Below are 10,954 nucleotides of genomic sequence, written 5' to 3'. Positions count from 1 at the left end.
TATCTATATATATATCTATATATCTATCTATCTATCTATCTATCTATCTTTCTATCTTTCTATCTTTCTATCTATCTATCTATCTATCTATCTATCTATCTATCTATCTATCTATTTCACTTGTTTGCTCCAATTCTTCGCTATTCTTTTACGACTCCTCCACATGGGTGCTAAACATAATACAAACAATTGGAGCGAAATTGGCAGGAGGTAAAATACACACTGTTATTCGCTATGTTTAGATGAAGGGCTTATTTACAGGAATGACTATTATAACTGTCACTTTAGCATAATAGAAAAGATAAAAATAAAAAAGGAGAATAAAATTGAAGTCGAGAACTGAACAGTGAAAAAATGCATATTATTTGAATATTAAAAAGTTACTTATTTAGAGTAAAAGTGTTACAATTAATCCGCTACAAAATAGGAAAAGAAATGCACCAAAGGCAAGTTAAAGTTATTTGATACTAAATTATGTTTATATGTATATCACTGCGAACACACTTCCATAATTTTGGAATTCTTTTACATTAGATGTTGCACTAAAATATAAAACTTAATTAAAGTATTAACTTTTCCACAGTCATGCAAAATTTGCTTTAGTACAAATTTTTCGTTTAAAATGCTGTAGTATTTTCCTTAGTTATTGTAGTCCTACTGAAAATTATTTAAGCCTTATTGTTGTTATTTTTTCTTTTATTCAACGATATTTTTCTAGCTTTTGTATGCAATTTTTTCCATTACAACTACATATTTACTTCGACAACTTCAGTTAGTTCGTCTTTGCTTTTATTTAATAATAATTTTCTTGTTGTTGTTTGTTTGTCTTCTATCAACTTAATTTAAGTCAATCGTTTTTATTTCTTATTTATATTATTCTTTTTTCCAAGTATGGAAAAAAACAATAAAATTATGGATAAAGAAAAATAATGTAATAGAATATCAAAAAGTCAAAATACGAAATGTTCAACTATATCGAACATGATATAGCCTTTACCTTTACAATAATTCTAAAAAAAATGGAATAGGTTTTTAATACAAAAATAATTTTTTTTTTTCACTTTTCATGAAAAAAGCTATTTAGGAAAAAAATTTCTCTATAGAAAAATCAACTTAACACAAATCTTTGTAAAGAAAAAATAATTTTTTTTTTTAGAAAAATTAATTTAAGTGATTTTTTTTATAGAAAAGTCACTTTGAGAAAAATTTTGTTAATAGATAAATTTGGGAGAAAAAAATTTCTTTAGAAAAATCAATATTTTCTATATAACGTTAAATTTTGAATATGCTTTGTTTTAAGAAAAATCAATTTGGTACTAATTTTTCTATAGCAGAAATAATTTTTAAAAAATTTTGTTTGAGGCAAATTTTTTTATTAAAAATTAAGTAATTTTTTTTAGAAAAATCTAAAAACAAATGTTTGTATAGAAAATTGGGACAGTTATGTATGAAAATTAAGTTTGACACAAATTTGAGACAAATTTTTCTGTAAAAATTCAATTTGGGACAATTTTTTATTATAAAATTATCAATTTGAAACAAATTTTTCTATAGAAATGTGGGACATTTTTTTTAGAAAAATTTATTAGGAACAAATATTTGTATAGACAATTGGGAAAGTTTTGTATGAAAATTAAGTTTGACACAAATTTGACAAACATTTTTCTATAAAAATTCAATTTGGGACAATTTTTTGTTATAGAATTATCAATTTGAAACAAATTTTTCTATAGAAATGTGGGACATTTTTTTTAGAAAAATTTATTAGGAATAAATATTTGTATAGAAAATTGGGAAAGTTTTATATGAAAATTAAGTTTGACACAAATTTGAGAAACATTTTTCTATAAAAATTCAATTTGGGACAATTTTTTATTATAGAATTATCAATTTGAAACAAATTGTTCTATAGAAATTTGGGAAATTTTTTTTTTTAGAAAAATCTATTTGGAACAAATGTTTGTTTAGAAAATTGTAATAGTTTTTTATGAAAATTAAGTTTGACACAAATTTGAGACAAAATTTTTTTTATGGAAATATCAATTTTAATTTTTTATTATAGAATTATAATTTATAACAAATGTTTCTATAGAAATTTGGGAAAATTTTTTTTAGAAAAATCTATTTGGGACAAATGTTTGTATAGAAAATTGGGACAGTTTTGTATGAAAATTTAGTTTGACACAAATTTAAGATAAATTTTTTATGGAAATATTTATTTGAGAACAAAATTTTTTATAAAAAACCAATTTGTGACAAATTTAATTAATAGAAAATGTATTTGCAACATATTTATACCCTACACCACAACAGTGGGGAGGGTATTATGCGTTAGTGGTGAAGTTTGTAACATCGAAAAATATTGGTCCAAAACCCATCTTAAAGTAAAGAAATCGGCTTAGAATCACTTTCTAAGTCGACTTAGCTTTTTCCATCTGTCCGTCTGTCTGTCTGTCTGTCTGTCTGTCTGCCTGTTTGTCTGTCTATGTATAGCACTACAGATCGCAATTTTCGCCTAGGCATCATACAACCGCGCCATATACATACCCACTGGTGTAAAGTATCATATGGTCGGCCATGTCCGATTATACATTAACACTACTTTTTCGTTACAATTTTCTTTTTTGTAAAATTTTCAAACGAAATGAAAAATCTAAATAACCTTGATAATTATGCTGTAGGGTATTACAAAAAAACAGTCTTTGGATTTTTTTTCTGTAAACAAGAAAATTATGTAAATTTTTTCTTTTCTCTTCTACTGAATTTGTTTCGCTTTTTTTACTGTTGTTGTGAATGTTGTAATTGTTGTTATTTATTAAATTTTTTTTCGTTTCGTTTCTTTTCTTTCATTTTTTATTTTTCTTCATTTATTGTGTGTGACATGAATGACTTGGAAAATAGTTACAAGTGACACAATAAACAATTACGAGTTCATTAAAATTACTTGATAATAACAGCAAAACGAAAAAAAAGAAAAAAAATTAAGAAAAAAGCTAAAAACAGAAAGAAAATAAGGAATCAATTGAAGAAATAAAACAACAATATAGAGTTAAGTAAAATTCAATTGAGGTTCAATTAAAAAAATTTTATTTTTGTTTTAACATTAAATAATCTCAATCTAAACCTATTGTAGCCCATTTATAGTCTAATATTTTTAAATTTAAATTTTTTTAATTTTAAATTAAAAATTTCTATAAATCCTGACAATATTTTTGTAACACTTTTAAGTATTTTCTCTTTTTTAAATTAAAAAAAAATAATTTCATTAAACATAGTGAAATATTTCTCTTTTGCAAAAATTGTATTTAAAACAATAAATTTTATTTAATAAAATCCCTGTTATTATAATTTTATGCCGCTTAAACAAATGGATGACGAAGTATATATCTACGAGTATGTACTTGTATTTAAAGGATATAATTTGTGGAATTACTTCTGGTCGAGTTGGCTAAGATGCGAATTACTTATTTGTATTGTTGTCTGTCGTTGTTGTTGTTGCTGCTGTTTTATAAAATAAGTTTAAAATTTAAGCTTATAGACAAAGCCCAAAAAAAAAACACAGGGAGGACAAAATCAAAAAGGGAGCTAAGGAACCATTTTTTTATAGAAAACATTAATTATGACAAAATTTTTAACACAAAAATAATTTTGGGACAAGTTTTCTTTTCTAAATAAGTAAGTTTGGAACAAATTTGTTTACACAAAAATTAATTTGGAAGTTTTTCTTTAGAAAAATAAAATTGGGACAGGAAATAAAGTTTAAGACGTAATTTTCTATAACAAAATTAATTTAGACAATTAAAAATAAGTTTGGGAAAAATTTTTCTATTAAAAATATTTTTGGGACATAATTTTTTTTATAGAAAATTAAGTTTGGGACAAATTTTTCTATAGAAAAACTAATGTGCGTCAAGTTTTTCTCTAGAAATTGAGACAAATTTTTCTTTAGAAAAATAAGTTTGGGACAAAATTTTCTATAGAAAAAAGGTCTCGGAAAAAGTAAATTTAGAATAAATTTTTCTATAGAAAAATGAGTTTGGGACAAATTTTTTAATAGAAAAATAAGTTTGGGACAAAGTTTTCTATAGAAAAATAAGTTTGGGACAAATTTTTCTATAGAAAAATAAGTTTGGGACAAATTTTTCTATAGAAAAATAAGATTGGGACATATTTTTCTATAACAAAATATGTTTGGGACAAATTTTTCTATAGAAAAATAAGATTGGGACATATTTTTCTATAACGAAATATGTTTGGGACAAATTGTTCTATAATAAAATAAATTTGAGACAAGTTTTTTTATAGGTTTCTCACAAATTTTTCCGAAAAAAATAAGTTTGAGAAATTTTTTTTACAGAAAAATAAGTTTGAAACATATTTTGCTATAAATTTGTCACAAATATGTTTGAGACAAATTTTTTTTAAAGAAAATCAGTTTTGGAAACATTTTTCTATAAAAAAACATGTTTGGGGCAGATTTTTGTATAAAAAATAAATAGGAAAGTATAGTCGGACATGGCCGACCATATATGATGACCCTATACGATGAATATATTTTAAAATTTTTATATAAAAGAAACTTTTATGTTGAATTTTATCCTAATTTCAAAGTATTTAAGCAATTTATGAATGAAAATAAAAATTTCTAAATGAGGCTTATATAGGAGTATGGGTCAAACATGGGCCGTTCCCCGGTAAATTTAGGAAAAGCATATATTTTAAAATAACAGTTAGTTTTGTTGAGTTTCAATTTTGAAGAGGGGTTTGTATAAGAACTAGGGTCAAATAAGAGCCGATCAATACGAAAATCTGCAGTGCCATTTATATATATTTATAAAACTTATTTGTGCCGATTTTAGAGAGATAATAGTATATTTGACGTAATTATGGCATAAAAAGTCCAAATCGGGAGCTACGGTTTTATGAGGGCTAGGTGAAATAATGGACGGATTTCTACTTTTTTTCAATAGGCTCTATGTCAAAACACATGCTTAGTCCAAATTTCATCAAATTGTCTTGAAAAGTGCGGCCTGTACCTTGCGCACAAGGTTTACATGGATAACCAGCCGGAAAGACGAACATGTCTTAATTGACTCAAAAATGATTCTGAATCGATTGGTATACTTTAAGGTAGGTATCGGACCAATATTTTTGTATGTTACAAACATCAGCACAAACTCTACACTTTAGTAGTGTAGGGTATATGTTTGGGACAAATTTTTGTATGAAAAAATATTTTTGGGACAAATTTTACTATAAAAAAAATATTTTTTTCTAAAAAATGTTTGGGACCAGTTTTTCCCTAAAAAATAAGTGTTGGAACGATTTTTTTTAAATAGTTTTTAAACAGTCATGTTCTTTTGAAACAATTTTTTTCATTTTTCTTTAAGGTCATTTCCCAAATCTATGGTACACCTCTGGGTTTTTTTTCGCAACTCGTATTTATATTGCGTTTTATTTAGCACAAAATCTTCAGTTGTTTTTTATTTAATATTTTATTTCAATGAACTTTTTTCTATTTTCCAAAAAAATAAAAAATAAAATAAAACTAAATACAATGGAAATTTCAGCAACGCTTAAACGAATCTCATCGTCATCTTTTGAACATTTCAACAGCTTTGTTACGTATTTGCTCTTCAGTTTCTTTACAATACAATATAAATCTTATGGATTTTTCTTATTTTATGCCCAAAAGGGCTTTATAGAGACGAGTAGCGTTTATACAATACATACATACATATAATAATTCCTTTTAGACGTCTATTCCTTTTACAGTTTTATTGTCTTTCAAAAACTAAATGTGTAAAGTAAAAGTGTTTATGTGTGTGTGTGTGTACGTGGGAAGTGTGAGATGGTGAGGTAATAGTTGTGGCTCGCATTTCTTAAACTCCTTTTAAATCTTACAGCTTTTAGTCATGCTTGGTTGGCAATTCATAGGAATATATACAACAAACTTAAACAGTGATGGGAACAGGATCAATATACTAATACATGTGAAAAAATGGTCGCAAAGAGACTAGAGCTTCCTAAAGTAGAATTAAGGATGGAGTCATTTTAAAACGAAGTTTTCTTAGCACTTGTAAGTGGGTTTTTAAAAACACCCAACACTATCGCAAAATGTCGTTAAATACATACATATATTCATACATATGCAGACATTTTATTTAGTATTTTGTCCTTAACGGTTGAATATAACTAAATAGTAATGATGTTTTTTTTTATTCTAAACAATAAGAAAATAGGCTTAGTTTTCTTGGTAATTTTTTGCTTAAACCTCTAGTCAATGTTTAAGAAAATTATTTAAGAACACTTATTGTATTTTAAATACAATAAGTGGATTTTTTATGACTCTTTAGGGATTTAAAGTAATTGAGGCTACTTATTCGAAATTATTTAAATAACTAGAAAAGTTATTTCCTTATGTAGTTGTTTAGATTAAAAATGTTTATATAGAAATTTTTATTTCAAAAAAAGTTTTAAGCAAACTTTTGTAGAGAATAATTAAGCATGAGAAGAATTAGATTGTAGAAAAGTTTTCTATATTAAAATAAAGTTGGAAATATTTTCTTGTAGGAAGAGCAATAAATTTGGATTTTTTTTAATTTTTTCAGTTCTAGTTCAGTTCTAGTTCAGTTCTAGTTCAGTTCTAGTTCAGTTCTAGTTCAGTTCTAGTTCAGTTCTAGTTCAGTACTAGTTCAGTTCTAGTTCAGTACTAGTTCAGTTCTAGTTCAGTTCTAGTTCAGTTCTAGTTCAGTTCTAGTTCAGTTCTAGTTCAGTTCTAGTTCAGTTCTAGTTCAGTTCTAGTTCAGTTATAGTTCAGTTCTAGTTCTAGTTCAGTTCTGGTTCAGTTCTAGTTCAGTTCTAGTTCAGTTCTAGTTAAGTTCTAGTTAAGTTCTAGTTCAGTTCTAGTTCAGTTCTAGTTCAGTTCTAGTTTAGTTCTAGTTCAGTTCCAGTTCAGATTTAGTTCAGTTCTAGTTCATATATCCAAATATTATTATTTTATCAACAAAAAAGGTTTGAATTTATTTAGTTTAATAACCAATAACACATTTCCTTTAATAAATACCTCTTCTTAAAACACAATTATATTAAATAGCTTTTAACCGTTTATTTATTTTCTATAATCTAATTCAACGCCTTAAAATTAAAAACTAAAATTTAAATTTTTCCTATACAAGTCCAAAAACATAAACTGTTTTAAAATAAAACAAAATAGATTTCTGTTTTAATCTATTTGAACTGGATAAGATAAGCAAAGTAACCCACTAACAGTATTTATTAATATAATCTAATAATGTTGATTGTAATCCCCTATTGATAACAATATGTTTTTTTTAACAAATTATTTCCATTTAAAATCTACTTTTAAAAGAGAGTTCATTAAAGCCAAAATAATGAAACACAGCGGCTTTATTTTTTTAATATAAAGATAACATTGTTGCTAAATAAAATTATCAATTATTTGTTATAAATATAAATTTTGTTTTTTTTGGGAAAGAGGGGGCAGAGATAGATAATGAAATATTACTGCATAATAGTAATTTATTTTATTTAGTTTGAATATTTTATAAATTTTTGGCGTATTCCCTCAAGGTTGTTTCAAACTAAATGAACATTTCGCATTTAGCAGATAGTAGAATATTTATAGTTAATTATGTGTATAAATTATTTGGTTTGGAATTATTTTTACAAAAAAAAGTGTTTAGAAACAATTCTGGATTTTAAAAGTTAATTTCTTTAAATTCATTTAAAATTCAATTCGAAGTATTGTTCGTTGGTTATGTATAATATTGCAGCTGCTAGTTCATTACTAAAACAAATATAGGAAAGCACAATATTTCTTGCTTTAAAAATTTAAATATTCATTAATTTTTTTTTAAGTATTTAAATAAAATAAAACACGCGCTTACCTCAGGCTTTCAAATGATAGTGTTTTAAATTTTGGATTTTTTCTAAATATGTAGGTTAATGAACTTTTTGACCAAAAACATTGTTGAATTAATTAATTAATTTTTTTGCACAATTTTGGTAGTTTAGTTTAGTTTAGTTCAGTTATAGTTCAATTCTAGTTCAGTACTAGCTCAGTTCTAGTTCAGTTCTAGTTCAGCTCTAGTTCAGTTCTAGTTCAGTCCTAATTCAGTTCTAGTTCAGTTCTAGTTCAGTTCTAGTTCAATTCTAGTTCAGTTCTAGTTCAGTTCTAGTTCAGTTCTAGTTCAGTTCTAGTTCAGTTCTAGTTCAGTTCTAGTTCAGTTCTAGTTCAGTTCTAGTTCAGTTCTAGTTCAGTTCTAGTTCAGTTCTAGTTCAGTTCTAGTTCAGTTCTAGTTCAGTTCTAGTTCAGTTCTAGTTCAGTTCTAGTTCAGTTCTAGTTCAGTTCTAGTTCAGTTCTAGTTCAGTTCTAGTTCAGTTCTGGTTCAGCTCTAGTTCAGTTCTAGTTCAGTTTTGTTCAGTTCTAGTTCAGTCCTAATTCAGTTCTAGTTCAGTTCTGATTCAGTTCTAGTTCAGTTCTAGTTCAGTTCTAGTTCAGTTCTAGTTCAGTTCTATTTCAGTTCTATTTCAGTTCTAGTTCAGTACTCGTTCCGCTCTAGTTTATTTCTAGTTTAGTTCTAGTTTAGTTCTAGTTCAGTTCAGTTCTAGTTCAGTTCTAGTTCAGTTTTAGTTCAGTTCTAGTTCAGTTCTAGTTCAGTTCTAGTTCAGTTCTAGTTCAGTTCTAGTTCAGTTCTAGTTCAGTTCAAGTTCAGTTCTAGTTCAGTTCTAGTTCAGTTCTAGTTCAGTTCTAGTTCAGTTCTAGTTCAGTTCTAGTTCAGTTCTAGTTCAGTTCTAGTTCAGTTTTAGTTTAGTTCTAGTTCAGTTCTATTTCAGTTCTAGTTCAGTTCTAGTTCAGTTTTAGTTCAGTTTTATTTCAGTTCTAGTTCAGTTCTAGTTCAGTTCTAGTTCTGTTTTAGTTCAGTTTTAGTTCAGTTCTAGTTCAGTTCTAGTTCAGTCCTAGTTCTGTTCTAGTTCAGTTCTAGATCAGTTCTAGTTCAGTTCTGCTTCAGTTCTGGTTCAGTTCTATTTCAGTCCTAGTTCAGTGATAGTTTAGTTCTAGTTCAGTACTCGTTCCGCTCTAGTTCAGTTCTAGTTTATTTCTAGTTTAGTTCTAGTTCAGTTCTAGTTCAGTTCAGTTTTAGTTCAGTTCTAGTTCAGTTCTAGTTCAGTTCTAGTTCAGTTCTAGTTCAGTTCTAGTTCAGTTCTAGACTATAGACTAGACTATAGACTAGACTATAGACTAGACTATAGACTAGACTATAGACTAGACTATAGACTAGACTATAGACTAGACTATAGACTAGACTATAGACTAGACTATAGACTAGACTATAGACTAGACTTTAGACTAGACTATAGACTATACTATAGACTAGACTATAGACTAGACTATAGACTAGACTATAGACTAGACTATAGACTAGACTATAGACTAGACTATAGACTAGACTATAGACTAGACTATAGACTAGACTATAGACTAGACTATAGACTAGACTATAGACTAGACTATAGACTAGACTATAGACTAGACTATAGACTAGACTATAGACTAGACCATAGACTAGACTATAGACTAGACTATAGACTAGACTATAGACTAGACTATAGACTAGACTATAGACTAGACTATAGACTAGACTATAGACTAGACTATAGACTAGACTATAGACTAGACTATAGACTAGACTATAGACTAGACTATAGACTAGACTATAGACTAGACTATAGACTAGACTATAGACTAGACTATAGACTAGACTATAGACTAGACTATAGACTAGACTATAGACTAGACTATAGACTAGACTATAGACTAGACTATAGACTAGACTATAGACTAGACTATAGACTAGACTATAGACTAGACTATAGACTAGACTATAGACTAGACTATAGACTAGACTATAGACTAGACTATAGACTAGACTATAGACTATAGACTAGACTATAGACTAGACTATAGACTAGACTATAGACTAGACTATAGACTAACTATAGACTAGACTATAGACTAGACTATAGACTAGACTATAGACTAGACTATAGACTAGACTATAGACTAGACTATAGACTAGACTATAGACTAGACTATAGACTAGACTATAGACTAGACTATAGACTAGACTATAGACTAGACTATAGACTAGACTATAGACTAGACTATAGACTAGACTATAGACTAGACTATAGACTAGACTATAGACTAGACTATAGACTAGACTATAGACTAGACTATAGACTAGACTATAGACTAGACTATAGACTAGACTATAGACTAGACTATAGACTAGACTATAGACTAGACTATAGACTAGACTATAGACTAGACTATAGACTAGACTATAGACTAGACTATAGACTAGACTATAGACTAGACTATAGACTAGACTATAGACTAGACTATAGACTAGACTATAGACTAGACTATAGACTAGACTATAGACTAGACTATAGACTAGACTATAGACTAGACTATAGACTAGACTATAGACTAGACTATAGACTAGACTATAGACTAGACTATAGACTAGACTATAGACTAGACTATAGACTAGACTATAGACTAGACTATAGACTAGACTATAGACTAGACTATAGACTAGACTATAGACTAGACTATAGACTAGACTATAGACTAGACTATAGACTAGACTATAGACTAGACTATAGACTAGACTATAGACTAGACTATAGACTAGACTATAGACTAGACTATAGACTAGACTATAGACTAGACTATAGACTAGACTATAGACTAGACTATAGACTAGACTATAGAATAGACTATAGACTAGACTATAGACTAGACTATAGACTAGACTATAGACTAGACTATAGACTAGACTATAGACTAGACTATAGACTAGACTATAGACTAGACTATAGACTAGACTATAGACTAGACTATAGACTAGACTATAGACTA

Source organism: Lucilia cuprina, chromosome 4, assembly GCF_022045245.1.
Source record: "Lucilia cuprina isolate Lc7/37 chromosome 4, ASM2204524v1, whole genome shotgun sequence".
Lineage (NCBI taxonomy): Eukaryota > Metazoa > Arthropoda > Insecta > Diptera > Calliphoridae > Lucilia > Lucilia cuprina.
The sequence above is the reverse complement of the archived record's forward strand: the minus strand, read 5'-3'. Positions refer to the sequence as shown.